The sequence below is a fragment of the Mytilus galloprovincialis genome, chromosome 2, assembly GCF_965363235.1.
Source record: "Mytilus galloprovincialis chromosome 2, xbMytGall1.hap1.1, whole genome shotgun sequence".
NCBI classification, from domain to species: Eukaryota; Metazoa; Mollusca; class Bivalvia; order Mytilida; family Mytilidae; genus Mytilus; species Mytilus galloprovincialis.
The window spans coordinates 5,463,772-5,484,258 of record NC_134839.1 but is presented as its reverse complement, the minus strand read 5'-3'; the positions used below and the strand labels follow the sequence as shown (position 1 = coordinate 5,484,258).

The 20,487-nt window shown below is 34.3% G+C and overlaps 1 long non-coding RNA gene across 1 annotated transcript; it reads right to left on the bottom strand.

Moving 5' to 3' along the window:
- Positions 1-780: 780 nt before the first annotated feature.
- Positions 781-20,042, bottom strand: LOC143062726 (uncharacterized). Its single transcript, XR_012974822.1, has 5 exons — positions 19,979-20,042; positions 8,029-8,273; positions 5,876-5,959; positions 1,748-1,868; positions 781-930 (listed from the first exon to the last, which is right to left on the bottom strand). It is a non-coding gene; the product is annotated as an uncharacterized LOC143062726 (long non-coding RNA).
- Between the last annotated feature and the right edge of the window lie 445 nt (positions 20,043-20,487).

Genomic DNA, 20,487 nt, shown 5'->3' with positions numbered 1-20,487 from the left:
TTTAGTATGTTATGAACATACATTACTATAAATAAAGTGTGTTGGCTTTTTACTATCAGTTCTCAGTTAACTAATCAATCCACGGCGGCCATTGATATATTATATAGACCCTCTCTATTTACGAAATTCAGTGACCGCCGTGGATAGTAAACTTGAAAATGATAACAGATAGCAAATGTACGTTATTCATAGTCTTTTGTATATACAACGTACATAAAAAAAAAACGCAAACCGGATGTCTAGTCTGACTTCAAATTTTGTCCAATGACGGAAAAATATCCGGACGGACGCAGTTTTTTTCGTTTTTCTCCCAAAATAAAACAAACTGAATAATCATAAGAAAGGATGACAAATGAGACAATACATGGTACCTATAGGATACAAAAGCGTGATGATTAATTTATTGTGGAAGGAAGAGAAGCGACACACAAAATGAGGTCTTCTTGTTTAATAGTATAGATACATGTTTGAATAAATATTTGAATAAATATTTGAACATGTTGAATAATATTTTTTTTAACAGAGATCACCGACTACATGTATAAGGTTTTAATTATTTTAATTGTTGAATGCCGTATGGTTGTTTATATTTGCTTACATCCACTTCATTTGAACTTTGTTGGATAGTTGATTAATTAGCAATTTTAGATCATCTCTTTCTTTTTATAAAGGTATAAATTTGCCCATCTCTGAAAACTATTTCCGTATATCAATTACTACACACATTACATATACTAACACCAATGTGGACGATCGGTAGACAGTAATCATAAAACATCGGGTAATTCAGATTCTTTAGTCGTTGAAATATTAATGTGTCAGATAACATGTAAAAAGAGTGTGGTGTTATATGGACAGGTATTTTAGTTGTGTACTTTCCTGTTGAGGAATCTAATTCAAAACTGTAAGCGCACTTTGTAACATTACGACCTAGAATGATAATAAACGATAATTTGTTTTTATAGTTCCTGTATTCATTCAATGATCAAATGCGGATCTCTTAATGCCTACATCAAATAAGTCTTACCATATGTGGAGGTCTGTGGGTACACTTTACTAAAGAAACTCATTAAAACATATTAATCATGAAAACAACATGGCAAATTGCAACTAGTGACAACCATTAGATAATAAGCACCTGGATTGATACACGGCACGCATAACTTAATTATAGTAGTGCTAAATGCGTTTGTAAGGGCATGACCCTACTCCTGACCTAAGACAACGCTGTTACAACACCAGAAAAGACAAACTTTAAAATTAGTAGGGTGAGCACTGACTTACCGGATCTGTACAAAAACAAAAAAACAAATAGACATAAACAGACAATCTTAGCGTATTATACTCTTTACACTGAATGCAAATACATAAAGACAACAGTAGTATACCGCTGTGCATATGTTCTTAAAAACGAATGTAACGTTCAATTTCAACTAATAATCACCAACATGTTTGCAGTTGTCCTGACACAGATATAGATTAGAACACTTCTAATGCAATAGTGCAATGAGTTTCCAGACATAACCATTGCTCTTTGCAATGCCAAAATATTAGTAAGTATCAACAACATGTAGAACAATGATGTTTTGTTACCGGGACCATAGAACTTGTTTTATTATGTATAACATACTATTATTTAAAAAAGAAATCTGTACCAGTAAATACAACTTTCAAAAATCGTAGTATGCTGAACGAGCTATTTATAAACACCATTCGGAAATTATTATGGAAGCATTTATATTTTTACCTGTACTTTCTATTTGTATGCCAACAGAGAGTTTATCTAAAGGATCGAGGCTGATCAATGGAAGCGTTGATTCTACGATTACATTCTGTTTTATTGTATGCCTTATTCTCTGGGGTGATACCTGCATGAGAATATGACAAATGTACTACCGTATGTAATACTAATTGAAAATATAATGTTTTGAATAGTTTGAAAAACCAGTAAATAAAATGCAGTCAACCTAGCCTGACAAAACGTTGGAATTTTCCATCGATTAATACTTACATTCACCCTATTGTCATCGACTTGGAAAAATTCAAATAACAACATATACAGTTAAATTTGCCAAATATCTTGACTAACATCTAAAAATTGACAACGATGGTCAGTTGAAAACAAATTTTCGACAAAAGAGATGATTTCAACTTCCCAATTGTGAACTTTTCATTTCTATGTAGCAGAATTTCAGCAGCGCCTGTATACGGATTATATGTATCCCAATTGAAACAATATTCCTATCATGATCTACTTTATATAGGGTTGCTGCTTACAAGGAAGCTATTTAACCAACACTTCCAAATTGTGAAATTGAAATCATTCCTTCGTGAATTTTACGCATGCCGTCACAAGTTGGTTGACCGTTATAGAACATCCGTTTCACAAATGATATCGGATATGTTCCTTATGTCGTAACTACAATCTCTTTCCCTTTTCACGAATGTAACCTATCGAATTATACTACTCACTGGGTATGTTATAACATGAGCAACACGACGGGTGCATCACCCCAGATTTTGGGTGGGGTTCATGTGGATTAGTCTCTAGATTTCTATGTTGTGTCTTGTGTACTAAGATTTGTCAGATTGTCTTTCTCTTTTAAGACATGGCGTTGTCAGTTTATTTTAGATCTATGCATTTGAGTGTCCCTCTGGTATATTGCATCTCTCTTTCATAAATTTAATATTTTAAAACACGATTTTTTAAAATTTGTTTCCGATATATATCCCTTGAAAGGATCTGCCTTTTTAATATCAAGTAAGATGTGTTTTAGCCTTTGTTACATCCAAATTTCGGTAGCTAGTTCCCTTAAAATACATGAACTTATTACTGATAGTTTATATAAACTGTTTACACGTTGAATCTTCTTTTAATTTTCATTCTTGTCACTAAGAAATCTCTATATGTTAATACCGCAGTCCCACTAGGCCACGATCGCACTACGATTTGTACAAAAAATGCAAATTTTGATGAGCGTAGAACGATCATGTAGATCGCAGTAAGGTTGTATCACGGTCGTGGTGAGGTCTTCAAGATCGGGATGAGCGTGGCCAACTTTGAACATGTTCAAAACAATCGTAATGCTGTCGTGGCGAAATCATGGCGTAGTAGAAACGTAGTGAGAGCGCACTAAGATTGGAGTAAGATCGCAAAGGTCGCTGTACCATCTTAACGAGAGCGTATCGAAAGCGTGATTCTATTCGGAGAGACTGCGCTGCGATCTCACAGCAACGTCATAACGACCTCACTACGACCATCACGTTCTCACCGCGACCCAACTACGCTTCCACTACGACTATATCACGCTGTTCACGACCATAGTACGAGTATAACACGCCCTTGCCGTCCTCATTACGCTCTTCTTACCACCTGACTACGTTCATACTACAACCATCATTCTCATTGTCATTTTCACATAAAATATATTAGATCTTTCCAGGTTTTGTTTGTCTGTCTGTCATGTTCATTTTTTCTTACGGGTAAACCATGCATCTCATTTTATATAGATTAGACCATTGGTTTTCCTATTTGAAAGGTTTTACAATAGTAATTTTTTGTACTCTTTATAGCTTGCTGTTCGGTGTGAGCCAATGCTCCGTGTTGAAGGCCGTACCTTGGCCTATAATGGTTTACGTTTATAAATTGTAACTTGGGTGGAGAGTTATCTTATTGGCACTCATACCACATCTTCCTATATCTATTAACACATCTGTCTCATCTCTGCTATCGTTCACTGAAATATCTTCATTTGAGCTTTATGGACCAGCATTGGTTGTAATTTAGGTTGGATTGGTCGGTCCGAAACCTTTGCTTGATCAGGATTCGTTACTATCATAGCTCCCTCTGCCTCTACATCATCCCCTACTATACACCCACGTGTTGTTGAAGATTATGGTGGCATGACTTTATTGTTTCCGAGAAATCGACGAATTAATCAGAAAAAGAAGAAATGTAACTGTATTGATATGGAACACGATGTTGATGTTATTGCTGAGGACGTAGTAAAATCGTGGTAAGAACGTGCTATAATCGCAGTAGAAGCGTTGTAAGATCGTGTTTCAATCGGATAACTCGTGGTATGATCGTAGTGAGAACGTGAAAAGCGTAGCCAGGTTGCAAAATAAGCGCGGTGAGAACGTGGTATAATCGTAGCGGGATCGTTGTAGAAGCGTAATGAGGACGTAGTAGCATCGTGAAAGCAACGAAATTTACATTTTCATGCCGCTCATACCGCGACCTCACCACGATCTGAATTTATTTTAGATCGCGGTGAGCGTGGTGCGATCGTGGTTTAGTGGGACTGGGGCTTAATACCCCAGTCCCACTAGGCCACGATCGCACTACGATCTGTGAAAAAAATGCAAATTTTGATGATCGTAGTACGATCGTGTAGATCGCAGTAAGGTCGTATCACGGTCGTGGTGAGGTCTTCAAGATCGTGATGAGCGTGGCCAACTTTGAACATGTTCAAAACAATCGTGGTGCGGTCGTGGCCAAATCAGATCGTAGTAGAAGCGTAGTGAGAGCGCATTAAGATCGTAGTAAGATCGCAAAGGTCGCTGTACCATCGTAGTGAGAGCGTAGCGAAAGCGTGATTCTATTCGGAGAAACTGCGCTACGATCTCATTGCGACGTTATTACGACCTCACTACGATCATCACGTTCTCTCCGCGACCAAACTACGCTTCCACTACGACTATACCACGCTGTTCACGACCATAGAACGATTCTAGCACGCCCTTGCCGTCCTCATCACGCTCTTCTCCCGACCTGACTACGTTCATACTGCGACCATTATTCTCATTGTCATTTTCCCATAAAATATATTAATTCTCTGCAGGTTTTGTTTGTCTGTATGTAATTGGGACTTCTTGTCCATTTTCTCTAACGGCTCAACCATGCTTCTTGTTTTCATATAGATTAGACCGTTGGTTTTCCCGTTTGAATGGTTTTACACTGGTAATTTTTGGGGCCTTTTTTATCTTGCTGTTCGGTGTAAGCCAAGGCTCCGTGTTGAAGGCCGATTATTACTTGGATTGAGAGTTGTCTCATTGGCACCGTCATGCCACATCTTCCTATATATATCTATTGACACATCTGTTTCATATCTGCTATCGTTCACTAAAATATCGTCATTTCAGCTTTATGGACCAGCAATAGGTTGTAATTTAGGTCGGATTGGTCGGTCCGACATCTCTACTTGATCAAGATTCGTTACTATCAGAGCTCCATCTGCCTCTACATCAACCCTAACACCACGCCCACTTGTTCTAGTAGATTTTGGTGGCTTGATTGTTTTTTTTTTCGAGAAATCTACGTATTAATTAGAAATAGAACTGAAGGAATGATACTGTATTGATATGGAACCCGATTTTGACGTTATTGCTAAGAGCGTAGTAAGATCGTCGTTTGAACGTAGTGTAATCGTGGTAAGAACGTGCTATAATCTTAGCAGAAGCGTGGTAAGGTCGTGTTGCAATCGGATAACTCGTGGTATGGTCGTTGTGAGAACGTGATGAGCGTAGAAAGATCTTGATAAGCGTAGTAAGGTCGCAGAATAAGCGCGGTGAGAACGTGTTATAATCGTAGCGGGATCGTTGTAGAAGCGTAATGAGGACGTAGTAGCATCGTGAAAGCAACGAAAATTTACATTTTCATGCCGCTCATACCACGACCTCACCACGATCTGAATTTAAGTTAGATCGCGGTGAGCGTGGTGCGATCGTGGTCTAGTAGGACTGGGGCTTAAGGTATACACGCTACATAGTTTGTTCGTGTCAAAAGTATGATATTTCAATTGATTTGGTTTATTGTGTTATCGTTTTGGCGCAAAAATAAATAAGGAAGAAATTATGTTATGTATATACGTACCTTCATTCCTACCCAGTAACCATTGCTGTTGACATGTTCAACTTTTGAATTGTTGCTACAGGTCACTTCAACTTTGCATCGTATCTGAAATATAATTAAAATCACCTGAGCAGGTAATTGTAGTTCTAAACAACGTGTATCGTGCTAAGCATATTCAAATTCGTATTTCAACGTATTGGAAAACAAGAAGTAGATCAGAAAACACCACACACGGTACATCTCAATTATATTGTACTGCTAACCAAATATCATGAATATAGAATCTCTCTGTTTAGTAGTTTTTGAGAAATATATGTAGAACTGTTGTTTCCTTAATTCGTTATATATAAATTTCAAATTATCTCTAATCAGGGAAAAGATATCTGACAACTAACTCGTTACACCTCATCAATGCCAAACTGCTTACAAATTACAAAATCAAAATATGTTCAGTAATGTCTGCGAAAGTGTAATACAAAAATAGGACGAAAGGCAAAATAACATAGAAGGTGGCTGCAATATTTAGATTGAAGTATTATAACAAAAAAAATGTATTATAATTTGTTTTTAAATTAAGAAATCTAAAGATAAAGGGTAAGCAGAAGCTAAAAATCGAAGAACAAACAAAGACTCGGTTAAACAAACAACACTAGAATGGATCAACGTGCCTCTATATTTTGTGTGTAAAACTTCCATTGTATACGTTTTTTTTATTTATTGTCTTTTAACGATTAAATAATCACTCAATCAGCATAAAGATTGTTCAATATTGTTTTAGTGTTGTATAAAATTTAGAAAGGAAATGGGGAATGTGTCAAAGAGACAACAACCCGACCATAGGGCAGACAACAGCCGAAGGCCACCAATGGGTCTTCAATGTAGCGAAAAACTTCCGCACCCGTAGGTGTCCTTCAGCTGACCCCTTAAAAAATATGTATACTAGTACAGTGATAATGGACCTCATATTAAACTCAGAATTATACACAACTGAAATTAAAAATCATACAAGACTAACAAAGGCCAAAGGCTCCTGACTTGGGACAGGCGCAAAACTGCGGCGAGGTTACACATGGTTATGAGATCTCAACCTTCCCCCTATACCTCTAGCCAATGTAGAAAAGTAAACGCATAACAATACGCACATTAAAATTCAGTTCAAGAGAAGTCCGAATCCGATGTCAGAAGATGTAACAAAAGAAAATAAATAAAATGACAATAATACATAAATAACAATAGATTATGGTCATTTTTAACTCTTGTCTTTCATTTGGGCTTATATACTAATAGTATACAGAAGGTTTATATGCCTTTTGAACTCTCTTTTTTTGAGGTGGTACCCAAAACCTTGACTAATATTAATTTGGTTCGTTTAGTTTTCATAAAATTTTGACATTTTTTTCTTTGACCCTTTGACAAAAATATAAAAAAAAATTAAAAATTTAAACCAACCACTTAATCAGAAAATTTTCGTTGGTTATAATTCATTTTGACAAACTATAATTTTGATCAACGTTTAGCTGATTTTTACAGAGTTATCTCCCTGTAGTGTTAGGTAACACCTTAAATATTTTTTTAAAGTGCTTTAGGTTATAACACAATGTTAATCGCTATACCGCTGTACCCACATCTTTGACAATTTTGTCTGTTATGGTTGTTTGTTTTTCCTAATTGTTTTAGCATTATATTGCGACTGGCATTAGCTAGCTATAACATGTATAAATATAGGTTTAAACTTCAAATCTTTATTCTTTACGTTTTGAATTTTCCTTGGAGTTCGGTACTTCTTACATTTAACTTTTTCTCGTATGTTTTTTTTTTTTGCAAGCATCCATATTTAACATAATGGCAATACATATTTTTCGCAATCTGGCAACAGATACGGTTCATGTTAAGACAATCTCTAATGCCTATGATTAGAGCAAAAATCGAACTGAAGAATATTTGGTGAGTATTTTATATAATAAAACAGCAAATAAACCGAATGAACAAGTCAGAGAATAATGAAGGACAAAAACTAAAATAACACCAGGCAAATATGAATTGATATGTCGGGTATTACAATAATCAAAAGAATATTGCGGAAAAACATACGAGGGAAATTGCTCAACGGTTTATTAAAAATGGTCAGAACCATTGCAAATAAATACTGAATTAAAGATATAATATGTACAAACCATTTTGTTGAGATTTCCTTGAAGATTAATTGTATCGAATATTGCAACACGTTCATGTGAACTCAAGGCGCTAACTAATGCAATACCATTCTTGCTCTTCAATGGAAAACCATCAATTGTCCAAGTCACACTGTACTGAACATCTGTCCTTAATGTGGAAGTAAGGATCGAACAATTAAATTTTACTTTTCCGTCACTGCCAACATATGGTACCCCAAGACGTGCATTCAATTTTACATTACAAGCTAAAAAGTAAATTGTTTGAGCGCAATTCAAAAACAAATAGTATGCGATACGAAAATGGAGAGGGGGGTTCGTACAAAAATTTAAAGAGTTACACAATTTGTTTTTGTCTGAATTGACGTTAAAAATTAATAAATAAAAGTATTTGGTAAAATAACTTTTTCTGCTGTATCGGAATAATTTTGTTATCGCACTGTTGAACATATTCCTGAATTGGTACAAACATTTTCTGAATGAAATGTTGCTAAACCTGTTTTTAAACTATTTTAACCTTTATCATGTATGACGGTTGTTTAATATGATATCCAGATTTTGACCTAATACATCCGTTGTCTTTTAGTTAAGTGTTGTGTGTACTGTTGTTCGTCTGTTCATCATTTTTTTTAAATATGGCGTTGTCAGATTTTTTAAAGCATATAAGTTTGAATGTTCCTTCGTAATTATTCGCATCTCCTACGCACTCGTCATCACGGTGATAGAGAAAAAACTGATCGAATCGAATTAAAAATAATGTGTCCGGGTCATTCGTCTCAACTCGGCCGATTCCGTAGCGGATTCTACCGAGGATTGCTGAATGGTGTCCGGGTAGGTTTTTATGTCTTCCTGTAGAATGTTACATTGGGAAATAGTACGTGACAAGCCGTCTCATAGCGTCAGTCTTGTACATAGCAGGGAGATAATTTTCATATCACATTTACATAACATGTTCACCCCTTGAATATGCACATTTATAGCTGACTATGCGGTATGGGCTTTGCTCATTGTTGAAGGCCGTACGGTGACCTATAGTTGTTAATGTCTGTTTCATTTTGGTCTTTTGTGGATAGTTGTCTCATTGGCAATCATACCACATCTTCTTTTCTATATACATCAGTTTACGGCTGGACGTATAGCGTCCGTCTACATCATAATCATCATCATCATAATCATCATAGTCTTATATTGACAATATTCGGGTAAGATCTCTAGCAGACATAATAGGTTCGAAAAACTAAGAATTCTCTTATCCCAGGCATAGATTATTATTGTCATATTTGGCACAACCCTTTAGAATTTTTGATCCTCAATGTTTTTCAACTTTGTACTTGTTTGGCGTTGTAACTATTTTGATATAAGCGTCACTGATGAGTCTTATGTAGACGCAACGCGCGTCTGGCGTACAAAGTTACAATCCTGGTACCTTTGATAACCACTGATGTGGAGAAAAATTGGATCCACAAGCCAAAACTATGTAAACATACATTACTGACAATTATCATAGTTGACTCAAAAATTCAAACAAATAAAAAAATAAATGCAACATAGACCCTTACAAAACATGCAAAAAGTTATTGAAGTTATAGTAAATTTGACAAAACAAGTGTATTAGTAAAATATTGTTAAAGACGCGAATAAAATGTGTGTGGTCGATAACACATACCGTATAGAGAAAACATATCCTTGATAGAATACAAACTATAGTATAAAATAAGATATTGTGAGATGGACGAAATTGACCTTCAGGGTCCGTGTATATCTGCGTCCAATCGTTTTTTGTTTTGAAATATCAAAAACAAAAAACAAAAAACGAAAGTGTTTTCATTTTTCGTTTTTGATTTCTTAAAAACCAAAATGAAAAACAAAAGTGTTTTCGTTTTTCGTTTTTGATTTCACAAAACAAAAAACGAAAAACAAAAGTATTTTCATTTTTCAATTTTGATTTCTCAAAAACTAAAATCGAAAAATGAAAGTGTTTTCATTTTTCATTTTTGATTTCACAAAAACTAAAAACGAAAAACGAAAGTATTCAATTTATTTTTCCCCACACTGTTTAATTGTCATTCAAAAAATGACAATGTTGTCATTTGTCATTCATTTAAAGGTCGTTAAAATATACATGCACAATTGTCATTCAAAAAATGACAATGTTGTCATTTGTCATTCATTTAAAGGTCGTTAAAATATACATGCACAGCGGTTGTCAGATCAATATTATTTTAATCGAAGAAAATGTCGACGGATGCAAAAGTCTTTATCAATCTTTACTTTTAAGTTTGAAGAGGTTAATCTAAGATGATAATACAGAAGCATAACTAGCCTCTTTTACAAATTAAGCAAACTATATATTGTTGGCGAGGGAAGGGCTCAAGGACCCGAGAAGAACTGGAAAAAATGATACAAAATCCTTCAGACACTTTCTCAATCTAAAGCGCAAGTTTTGTTTTATCTATTTTATTATGTTCTGGTCTCGGAACAAAATATGTAGATACAGTGTAAGACTTCTAGTATTTACATGTATGAACAATATCAAAAGACATATGTAGGATGAAGAAAAAAATAATGTAATCCACAAAGTCAAGTGTGTGGCTATTGTTAGTTTAAACATATTTATTAATAGTGGATTGGAAATTTTCTCCCTGTAACGGGGATCGAACCAGGAACTTATGTTTTTGTAGTACGATGCACTAACCTATGTTACTTTTGTATAATGAGGATCAATAGTCTAGTTCCTCGTTCAGCTCCTTTCAAGATGAAGAACAGGAATAAAAGCCCTGTTCATTAATAATTTGTATTTTTTCTATATTGTGTGCGATTTTGTCCCGTGTACATTTACTCCACATATTTTTATTTTCTATTTAGGACCTGGACACGGCTCAATGCTAGTTTAGCCCTCCAATGTTAAAGGTCATATGTTTTTTTTTAATTATTTGATGCCGTGGGGTTGGGATTTTTAGCTTTAATGTAAACCATGTCCGGTTTTTAACTTATATTTACAGCAAAGATAGCCAGTTTTGTGTTCTGTAATATACTGTTAAAGTTTGATTTTTCATGTCCGGTAGCATCGTAACTTCTCAAAATATCTTCCGAACAATATCTGGACATCGGTGTCGTGGGCATGTACAATTGCCAAACCACACATGAACGTTCTTTAGTCTTCGTAGATCTATTCCAACTTGAAGTCTTTTTGAGTCTACGACAAGGAGAACATGATATTTTATACCATTGAATATTGAAGCCATAGTCATGAAGATCGATTACTTGATTGGTGTTCCGTTAACGTAGCCGCAGAACAAAAACGCGATCGAGAGCTACTTTTGAATATTTCTACAATTTTAAGTAGTTTTCCACTCACAAACACAATAATATTTTCAACATTTATAAAAATATTTTTTTTTTACACTTTTTTATTTTTATGTTGTTTAAAAATATCAATTTGACTTGAATTTTGGATCCCGCTAACATGTTTACCCCCCCCCCCCCCCCCCCATTCAAAATGTATGTGCCTGTCCCAAGTCAGGAGCCTGTAATTCAGTGGTTGTCGTTTGTTTATGTGTTACATTTTTGTTTTTCGTTCATTTTTTGTGCATAAATTAGGCCGTTAGTTTTCTTGTTTGAAATGTTTTACATTGTCATTTCGTGGCCTTTTGTAACTGACTATGCGGTATGGGCTTTGCTCATTGTTGAAGGCCATACAATGGCTTATAGTTGATAATTTCTGTGTTATTTTGGTCTCATGTGGAGATTTTTATCATTGACAATCATACCACATCTTCTTTTTTATATTTATATGATTATATTAAATAAACATGTATATACCAAGCTAAGTCAATTTATATCTTGTTTTTTGTCTGACTATACAAAAGGCAAGGAGGTTGACTGATAAGCTGTCTATATAAAGTAATGGGACAATGCATGGCATGAAGACATCACCAAATCACCGTATGCAATACTCAAAAAGACATCCAGAGCTTACCATATAGTCATCAACTACCCACCAACAGGCCGTGAGCTTTGGTTGGCTCTTAACTCAAATCCAAGAGCACAGGAAAATGTCAAAATATTCTATTCAAACTGGGTGACCTGGGAGAAAAACATTGAAATTTTCCAAAGAAATACACACACCCCTCAACTTTTAATAAGAAGATTTGGTATTAATGCAAATGAGTAAACTATCCAACAAAGTTCAAATGTAGTGGATGTAAGAAATTATATATAGGCAACCATATAATCTTCAACAATGAGTAAAAACATACGGTATTGTCGGCTACAATAGTACAACACATATAAAAGACATCAACAAACGACAACCACTGAACTACATGCTCCTGAGTTGGAGCAGGCACATGCAATATATTGAGGCGTTTTTAAAAGAAGCTTGTAAACAGCTGGAACAGTTTTGTTACAGCACAGCATAAGAACAAACTATACAAATCAATGGAAAAGGGCTTAACGCATGAGATCGATACAAAACAGAAGAAAAAAAAGGTCTAACAAAAACACATACCGAATGTGGCAGGGTATTTTTACTTCGTTTTCAAACAATCAAAGTACTGAATTACTGAACATCGAATGACTGCAAGTTCTTTTGGATTGTCACAAGCACTTGTCTCAGAAAAAAATCACATCTCTATACCTGAAAGTGAAGTTAATGTACAGATATAATTTTTTTTGAAATTCAGTACACATATTCTATATCATATGATCTTTTTAATTTTAGTGCCAAATATAGAGTTCTGACCCTCAATTCCACGGTCCACTAGACATGGAAAATTATAGTGCGAGTGGGGCATTTATGTACTATGGACACATTCTTATTCAAATCCTTTATTAAAGAAGTTAGTAAATTTACTACAGATAATACTACATTTGTAAATTAGACGAACTAATCTAATTAAAAGGTATATCTCCGATTTCGTTATACTTATGTGTATGATAATTTAATAAGATTGTTTAACGAACGCGTTCAATCTTAGGATTTTATTCTTGTCAATTTTTTCGAGCAGAGCGAGTCGAAAACAATTAAATAGACGTCTTACAAGCCGAAGTTAATATGTTTGCTATACACACATTATGTTTTAAATTTGTTAAACTTGATAATCAATCATTAATCAAAAGTACAGTCCTAGATAATAAAAAATCATGATATATTTGGTCTAGTAATAAAAAAATCACACAAAAAAAAAACAGTAGTTGTCGTTTGTTGATGTCGTTCTCGCTTCTCGTTTTTTAGCTCACCTGGCCCGAAGGGTCAAGTGAGCTTTCCTCATATCTTGGCGTCCGTCGTCCGTCGTCGTAACTTTTACAAAAATCTTCTTCTCTGAAACTACTGAGCCAAATTCAATCAAACTTGGCCACCATCATCATTGGGGTATCTAGTATAAAAAAAATGTGTCCGGTGACCTGGCCAACTAACCAAGATGGTCGCCATGGCTAAAAATATAACATTGGAGTAAAATGTAGATTTTGGCTTATATCTTAGACACCAAAGCATTAAGAGCAAATCTGACATGGGTTAAACTTGTTTATTAGGTCATTATTGACACATTTTTTATTTCCATTCTCAATTTTATTGATTGATCAATTGATTGATTAATTGATCATTTTACTACAAGCAAAGGTCATGATCATTTGAGAATCCTTTTTTTGTATTAAAGTGTTAATTTCACCAATGAAACGCTACATTAATTTTTGTCTTAATACTAAATTTCTTTGTAAACTCTAAAATTGCCGTCTGATTATAATAAGACACGCAAGAATAAAAAAAATTATTTGGCCTTCAATGTCTCAACCAGCTTTTTTAATGTGAGTAACATCATTGTTCAGTTACATTTCGATTTTGATATTGTTTTTGCATGTTTCCATAATAGATTTCCGGTAATTGTTCTGCATAAAACCCTATGGGAAAGCACATTTACTTAATCTTCCAAACGTTTATTGGAACCCAATGATTTGGCAAGGTGTTGCAACCTGTAATGTAAAGAAGTTACAGCCGATTGCATTGAGTGTGAAGGCAAAGGTAGCATATCCTTGGTTAGCTTGCTTGTATTATTAGGTTAGGTAAACTACCCTCCTTTAAGAGTAGACTAGTTCGACAGATAACCAATCTATCTGTCTGTAGGACTAGGCTCCTTCTACAGGAGGGTGGTATACTTTACCTAGTTACTTCATAGTTCAGCTAACAAACAAGCGATCCAAAGATATTACCTTTGTCTACACACTCAATGTAATCGGCTGTAATGAAAATGCGGAGTTTGTGAGACCAGGCTCAAGCAACCAGTCGGTAGCAGCCAGTTTTCAAATATATAAACAGAAATATTGCATAAGTCTCAAACGTACTTCAAATGTTTTTATTAATATATAACCACTATATCATCAGTTTTTAATATATAATTAAGCAGTCAAAGACACTATTCAATGAATTTTAAAATTTCATTTCTGGTTCATTCAAGAATTGAATGCTTTTTTTTGTTACTTCATTGAGGTGTAAAGCGTTGACCTAAATACATTTTGTATGAAACGCGGAAACGCTTCATTCTGAAAATGTGCACAAGGTCAACGCTTTTACAACCCTATGAAGTTACAAAAAGAAGCATTCAATATTTATAATTGCATTTTTAGCTAGGATCATGAAAACACGATTTTTATCAAGTTTTTATTAAATTCACATTTGCCCTTTATTGTGGAACCTCGTGTCATCATGAATGATGAATTTCATTGTGTAATGCAATTGCGTAAGGAATAACATGAGATGTGCAGTTAGCCAATCAGAATAACGAATTATAATGAAACATACATCTTATGTAATTATTAGTTATATAAAGGCAAAATCAATCGCTTTCGATATATTACACAGCGTACTGCCCGCTTTACATTTTAAATAGTCAACACTTTGAGTGTCTATAGAATCGTAAATAATTATGATTTTTAACCTGATTTTAGTGACAAAAATGTCGGTTATTGATTTGGGGATGTACGGCGGGCGGTCGGGCAGTCGGGCGGTCGGGCGGTCGGGCGGGCGGCAAACAAATGTTGTCCGTGCATTTAATCATGAACCAATCATCCAAAGCTTTTAAAATTTTAATATGTTGTTACTGACAACAAAATGAAGGTCAAGTTTAAGAATGACGATTTTGACTTTTACTGTTCAGGAGTTATGGTTCTTGAAAGATTGAAAAATGGCGTTTCCAGTCGTGTCCGTGCATTTACGAATGAACTGTTCAACCAAAGCTTCCCAAATTTTAATATGTTGTTACTGATGAAAAAGTGGAGGTCAAGTTTAAGAATGACGATTTTGACTTATACTGTTCAGGAGTTATGGTTCTTAAAAGATTGAAAAATGGCGTTTCCAGTCGTGTCCGTGCATTTACGAATGAACCGTTCAACCAAAGCTTCCCAAATTTTAATATGTTGTTACTGATGAAAAAATGGAGGTCAAGTTGAAGAATGACGATTTTGACTTTTACTGTTCAGGAGTTATGGTTCTTGAAAGAATGAAAAATGGCGTTTCCAGTCGTGTCCGTGCATTTACGAATGAACCGTTCAACCAAAGCTTCCCAAATTTTAATATGTTGTTACTGATGAAAAAATGGAGGTCAAGTTGAAGAATGACGATTTTGACTTTTACTGTTCAGGAGTTATGGTTCTTGAAATATTGAAAAATGGCATTTCCAGTCGTGTCCGTGCATTCACGCATGAACTGTTCAATCAAACTTTTTAAGCTTCTCAAATTTTAATATGTTGTTACTGATGACAAAATGGAGGTCAAGTTCAAGAATGACGATTTTGACTTTTACCGTTCAGGAGTTGTGGTTCTTGAAAGATTGAAAAATGGCGTTTCCAGTCGTGTCCGTGCATTTACTCATGAACTGTTCAACCAAAGCTTTTCAAATTTTAATATGTTGTTACTGATGACAAAATGGAGGTCAAGTTTAATAATGTCGATTTTGACTTTTACCGTTCAGGAGTTATGGTTCTTGAAAGATAAAAAAAAATGGCGTTTCCATTCATGTTGTTGCATTTACTCATGAACGATTCAACCTAAGCTCTTTTAAATTTTAATATGTTGATACTGATGACAAAATGCAGGTCAATTTTGATATTGACGATTTTCACTTTCACCGTTCATCAGTTATGGTTCTTGTGATATTGCCAGGACACAAATAAATGTTAATAAATCCGGTTTACTGTCGTTGTGACAGCCTCTTGTTTTTTAATGATGGCAAAATTGCACTATTGTGTGAAATAGCTTTCCTTATTAACGGCATCCTGTCAACTTTTTTTTGCCACACAAAACTGTTTTTACAAAACATTCTACCTCTGAACTAGTGAATTTCGCTTAAATATGACTGGACAAAAGGTTTATTTTTTGTATTCAAAGTATGGTGAGCAAGTAAATTATGTATTAGCTTTAAAAAGATTGATCCGTGCTATAAATTAACTTGTAATTTTGATCAAGTAGGCCCTAGATCTCTAGCTTACGTTCTCACCTAGTGCAAATAAAAGTATTGCCACAGAATTTTTGTTATTAACTGTCCGGTAAGGGTTGGGTAGGGTATACGACCTCAACTTTAGACCTACTTTAGAAAAAAAACCAAGCAGAACAACACCCCGGATTTTTCTACTGTAGACCCCAGCTACACAGCTTCCCTTTGCACCTAGTGAGGACAATTTTTATTACATTTTCGGTAAGGGTGGGGTTGGGTGTTCGACCCCAACTTTGGATCTATCTTTGAACAAAAATAAGCTAAACAGCAACCTTGATTTTTTTCTCCAGCTGACATTAGCTACCCAGCTCCCCTTTACACATTGTGCGGACAGAAGTATTTCCGTAGACATTTGTTTATTAACTTTTATGTAATGATGGGGTAGAGTGGGTTACTGAGGTCCACTTGAAAACAATTTACAGGGACTCCAATATGGTGTGGTCTATGCAGAACAATTTACCGGAAATCTATGGTAGTTTGCAAAATAATAGTCTTTTTTTATAATGTGATATGTAAAATGTTGGCAAATAATGAAAGCACGCTTCTTAATTAATAGACATAGAAATAAAGAGAAACCGTATGATAACCAATAACTATCTCCCAGAGACAAACTAGCGTGCATTAAGGCAACCGGTATGATTGTCTGAATTTGGGGCTCTTAATTTCTGTATTCTTTGATATCTGAGGCCATTTTTCTCTATTCTTTATACTTTTTGACAATTATTCTCTTCTCATTACATTTTAACACCATTATTCTAGCTATTTTATTTATTTCTTGGTCCATTGTCTCTATTATTTATATTTTTTGTCCACTATTCTCAATTCCATAATCCCCCATCAACGGCCTCTAGTTAATGTCACCTTATAGTCTTCACAAATAAGCAAAATTTCTACCTTATAGGCTCCTAATGGCAAACCAATTGAAGGCTTTAATATCCCAGTTTGAATTGTGAAATTGCGGAAATTTTGAAAATTTGATCAAGCAAAATACATTATCGTCCTCGTAGTTCGTAAAATACTGGCAGATGGATCTTTGTCATCAATTCTAATAATCTTGGATCGACATTTCTAAACTTAAAAGTAATAAAGATCACGCACCCTTATTGTTAAGATTGATAAAGACTTTTGCATCCGTCGACATTTTCTTCGATTAAAATAATATTGATCTGACAACCGCTGTGCATGTATACTTTAACGACCTTTAAATGAATGACAAATGACAACATGGGAAAGATAAATTGAATACACTTTCGTTTTTCGTTTTTAGTTTTTGAGAATCAAAAATGAAAAAATGAAAATACTTTTGTTTTTCGTTTTTTGTTTTGTGAAATCAAAAATGAAAAATGAAAACACTTTCATTTTTCGATTCAAGTTTTTGAGAATCAAAAATGAAAAAATGAAAATACTTTTGTTTTTCGTTTTTTGTTTTGTGAAATCAAAAATGAAAAACTAAAACACTTTTGTTTTTCATTTTGGTTTTTAAGAAATCAAAAACGAAAAATGAAAACACTTTCGTTTTTTGTTTTTTGTTTATGATATTTCAAAACGAAAAACGAATGGACGCAGATATACACGGACCCTTCAGCGATCGTATTGAATTTTGATGTTCAAAAAATAGGCACATAAAACATATTTATTTACTGGCCACTTTAGTTTGGGATTGATTGTAATTACAAAATTCTAATGCGAATGAAAAATGTTTTTTAGATTAAGATAAACATTACTTTTACCTGACGTAGCCGTGCGTAAAATGTATTTCAACGTTTCTCTTCGAAAAATGATTTCTTTAATGGAATACAACATCTTTGGTGATCATTTAAGTTACTTCACACATTTATGCACGTTATGATTTAATCAAACATATCAAAAGCATATTAACCAGTTTGAAATTAAACTAATTATAACTTAATACAATCAGATTGCGTAAGAATTAATAACAAAGAGAGGGCCACATCATGACAAGTAATTGGGGGTAAACTGGGTAGGGTGAACATTGACATATATTTAAAGTTTATTTTAGCAATAACGAAGAAAAATTATTGACTTTATACAGTGAATTCACCCTTTTAAGACGCTTATTGTTTCACAAATAAACATGAATACAAAGTAAAAACATTACTTAAAAGATTACAAAAATATTATTATAATTGGTATAGTGACATAGCCATAAAGTGAGTGGAAATGCAAAGTAGCATAGCAAACATCGAATTCCCTCGAAAAATTGGCAATTGTTATCAATTTGTTCTTTAAAATAAACATGTCTACCCTTTCCAAATTAAAAGTCCCATATTCTATTGGTTGTCTTATAGGTGTAATACCACCAATTCATAGTACGTTACATCCAGTTGCATACAAAAAGGGTAGAAAAATAATACACCCTTGAAATCAACGGTGGTATTACCTTATATCCTCCCTTCAATTATTTCAAACAACGTCACATTTCACTTACATCTCATAAAGTCCCTTGCCCAATCCCCATTTTTGCTTTCTTTAATATCCGTCTTTACATATTCAGGCTTAAATGATGATCCATATTTGAATACCTATGCATTTGTGTTTAAACATCTTCGATGTGTAGTATATGCATGTAGTACTACATATTAATGAGATAAACAGCATATTTTGTTTTATGAACGTTAATTTAAACTATAAATATTAAATAACTGATCTTGTCAATATACGTCAAATACGGTTCTTGAATGTTGTGTAATGTATGAAGGAATATTAGTTACATAGTGTGCTAGTGGCCTAAGACGGTATATATGGGGTCAGTAAATTCCAGAATTTACTGACCCCATATATATCGTATTACGTCACTAACACACTATGTAACGACTATCTTAACGTGTAAAATTTAGACTAGTGACCTATCAAAATGAGCAAGTCTTCAATACTGTTAGCATTAAGAAGCTACTTCCATTGATCCTACAAAAACAGATGCCAACAAAATCAAATTGATAGGTTTAAATGTGTTTTATGAATTCATTTTAATCTTTATAATCATTTTCTTCGTCTGTTGAAACCTTTTTTTTCAGTACCGTTGTGTTCTTATAAAGGGACTGAACACCACTACAAACCGTGTATGAAACAAGCCCCGCATCCTTTCTAACCTAATTTGGAATATAAAGGGACGTAACACCACTACTAACCATGTATGAAATAAGCCCCGCCTCCCTACTAACCTAATATAAAAGATACACGGTCTCCAGGCAGACGCTTTTAACCAATCATATTCTAAGAAATGTATAGTTTAGATAATAGTGTATCTTGCATGTGGGAACAGTGTTACGTTTTTTTTAATAGAAGTTAAAAGTTAGTTTTTTTGTAATATCGTTATTTGTTGGTTTTTATTTGTAATCGCACTCTTTTCAGGTAAATAAGATGTACTATTTGTATTTGTGAATGGTGCAATGTATAGTAATGTGATTTTATTTTTCACAAATCTAACACTTTACGATACATACGAATCATGTTGTTACACAGATCACTTGTACAACATTGGGTTCTGTCGTCTTCTGATAAACATTGGTGAAATATTGAAAATGGCTTCAATTTTATCTAGAATAGCCTGATGTCTAGCGATAAAAACGATGTAATTGTTTAGGTACAAATAAAACACTTGAAACTGTAAAATATTTAAAGGCGATATACTACATACCGATATACTACATACAGCAATAATTAAGTGCGTATTGCTGTATGTGGAAATATTCTATAATTATTGGTAGAGGTATAAGGGGCGGTTGAAAAATCACATGTTTAACCTAACAGTATCAGTCCCTTGACAAGAACCTCTGACATTTGTCTTGTATGTAGTTTTATTTAGTTCAGTACATGTTTCGGAGTTTAGTGTAACGTTCATTTTGTCTTCTTTTAGGGATCAGCTGAAGACCGCTTCTGAGTGTGGATTTTTCCCGCTGTGTTGAAGATCCACTGGTGGCCTGTTGGTGTTTAATGCACTTCGGTTTGAATT